At 42.2% G+C, this 3004-nt stretch overlaps 1 long non-coding RNA gene across 1 annotated transcript; it reads right to left on the reverse strand.

Moving 5' to 3' along the window:
- Positions 1-715, reverse strand: LOC132954746 (uncharacterized). Its single transcript, XR_009665845.1, has 3 exons — positions 478-715; positions 225-321; positions 1-104 (listed from the first exon to the last, which is right to left on the reverse strand). It is a non-coding gene; the product is annotated as an uncharacterized LOC132954746 (long non-coding RNA).
- Between the last annotated feature and the right edge of the window lie 2289 nt (positions 716-3004).

Below are 3004 nucleotides of genomic sequence, written 5' to 3' on the forward strand. Positions count from 1 at the left end.
AAAGCAAACAAAGAAAAAAAACAGATGGCCAGTCCATACAGCCAAATAGATTTCGGGCATGCTGCAGGTTGATCCATCTTTCATCTTCTAGGGATCATGATGTGCTGTATAAGACAGACAAAATGAGAAAAGAAGACCATAAGACCACTTCACCCAAAATAAATCTTGATGAATATATAATCACATTACTTATTTACGTTTGTCATTGTAGGCATGCTCGCTACCTGGCATCCTTCATTTCCTGGTGCTGGGGATACCTGGGAAAGTACAACCGGGTAGTGATACCTTCCTGCGTTGTTGTCCGTATCCACCAGGAGTACCCTGATGAAGATTTAAATTATTTCCAAGTTAATGTATTGTTATGTTTGGACATGTGTTTTATATAAAGTTGTTTGATTTATTTAATAAACTTTGAATACATTCCTCCATTCCCTCTCTTTCTGTACAAATCCATTCCCACACATGTTTGTTACTAACTTGGCTTCCTCCCATCCTCATAGTTCTGGGTTCTCTAGTTGGTGTCCTCTCCCCTCCTCTCACTCTCAGCAGGTGTTATCAGGGCTGTGGAGTCTTGAGGAAGAGACACTCGTGTAGAGGCACTTCTGGGTTACAGAGAGGAATGTTCCTTTAACAAACGTGTCAGCTTCACAGAGTCTGGAGCAGGTGGGGCAGATTTTAAAAAGCTGCAGGAGGCAGTCCTCATACACCAAGTACTTCAACATGTCCTGCACCTGAAATTTCAGTCATGACAGGCAAATTAAAAAATGACGAGGAATAAATTAACCCATTAGTTCTATAACAAACAAAGTGAACTAACTGTTCAGTGATGGTGTCAACAAGTTCAGAAATACTGGGGAGGTAGGTGGTGTCTTTAGGATCTGCAAAGTTGGAACTGTTGTAACGGAAACTCCAAGAGAGGGCGTTTTGTAGGTGGGCTGTCAGGTGATGCAGTTTTCCACTTGAGTGGAGTAGATGAGAAGAGTGGAAGAACTTGGGATGCTGTGCTTCCCACAGCAACGCTCCTGTTGGCCACTGTAGCTTGAAAACCTGGAGAATACATGTGCAAATAACAATACAATTGTTTGTGTGCACTGTATACAGAGTTGCAGCTATGAAGTTAGAAAATAAATCTTAACATTTTTAGCAGCACTTTGACCATCAATGTTGCAAGATTTTGGTATGGTCTTCTCTCTTGCATGAAAATGTGTAAAATACTGTATTTATTCAGTCACAATTTTTTTTAGGTTTTTACCACAGCAGTAACGTCAGCATGGTGCTCATAAAATAACTGTGACAGACTCAACATGATGAATATTACAGATAATTTCTTCCTATGTGTTGTACTCATTCAAACCTTTGAAGAATATAATTTAAGCAGTGTTTTCTTCGATGTACATATAGTGCATATCTAGAAAGTTTGCCTTAACGTCATAGACATTCACAAAGAACAAATAAGACCTTTATATCTTAACATACCTGTAGTTTTTCTGTTGCCTAGTGTTCTCCAAGACAATTGTGTGGCCCCTGTCCTCTTGCCCACAGAGAGGTCTGTCCTCTCTGGTGACTTTCTGTATGTTGTCTCACTGGCACCCTGTCTCTCTTGTTGTTGGAGGAGACTATGTGAAAACAGATAATAGTTTAATTTGCTTGCTAATGAAATATACTGTTACTGATAATACTGACACGTATAATAATCTCTAAACTGCAGTAAAATAATGTGCAGTAATCGGTCAGAGAAACGCGTAAAGGCGGTCAGGGACATGCGTAAAGGCAGCCAGACACCGGCGCGGTGGCGGTCGCAGACGCGCCGTTTCAAGCCGTCTCTGTCTGGTTATTTAGACACAGAAGGCATCATTTACAACATCAACAATAGCCGTGCTACTAGCGGAGATTTAGAAAAACCCCCGGCTGTTGCAGCGCGGCCATTTAATGTAGATCTTCCCCCAAAATAACCTGTTGATATGACCGATTATTATTATTATTATCTTACACACAGATGAAAGTTCTCTATTTGATTGGAGCTGGATGCTAACTTTAATCTTACACCACATATTCCCTCTCCACTGTCCGTGAAGGAGCCAGGTGTCTCCGAGGCGGGCAGGTGACGGTCAGGGGGGAGAGACAGACGTTTCGGGACCATTAACCAAAAACCCCATTAGTCTCTGGTGAAAGTTGACAAAACCTTCGGGGAAAAGTGGGCACTGCAGAGGCGGGTGATATTAGTGAACACCAGCTATCCATCGTGGTACCGCTTCACAAAGCTCATCCACCTGTTCTTCATCTCTTCATCCTTGCGGAATTTGAACAAACAGACCGAGCTGTCCCTGACATGCAGGGAAGATACATTTGCTGCCGAGGGCATAGCTAACTAGAAGATGCTACAGCGCTCAGTGTTTTTATATCGCTTAGCATGGGACGTTGAGATGAAAGGCCGATCTACGTAATAACGACCCGACTTAGCTCCGCCCATTAAAACCTACAAGTTAGTCCGTTGCTGAGTGATAGCAGTCACAGTGTTGCATGTTTCCGTCGTCAAGGTTAATTTTCAATAAAAAAAAATGAGGGAAATCGTACATCTGCAGGCCGGCCAGTGTGGAAATCAGATCGGAGCAAAGGTAAGAATATATGTGTTTTGAAACCTAACTTTGTAACGATCTGTGAAAGAGCGCACATTTTAAAATTGGTTTTGGCGGGCTACTCGTTGAGCTTACTTAGCTTCAAAGCTAATGTTAGCATAGCGGCCCACCAATGCGTTGTTGGATTTCGCAATATTGTGACTTAGCCAGCTAACTTAATCATATTCCTTTATTTTTTTTCCAGTTCTGGGAGGTGATAAGTGATAAACATGGAATCGACCCAACTGGTTCATACCACGGGGACAGCGACCTGCAGCTGGAGCGGATCAACGTGTATTACAACGAAGCATCAGGTTAACCCCACTTTGTTCAATCTGTTGGTCTGTAAGATTATCTCATGTCTATGGAAGGTAATTCATACTAACCAC

The sequence above is a fragment of the Labrus mixtus genome, chromosome 2 (assembly GCF_963584025.1).
Source record: "Labrus mixtus chromosome 2, fLabMix1.1, whole genome shotgun sequence".
Taxonomy (NCBI): Eukaryota; Metazoa; Chordata; class Actinopteri; order Labriformes; family Labridae; genus Labrus; species Labrus mixtus.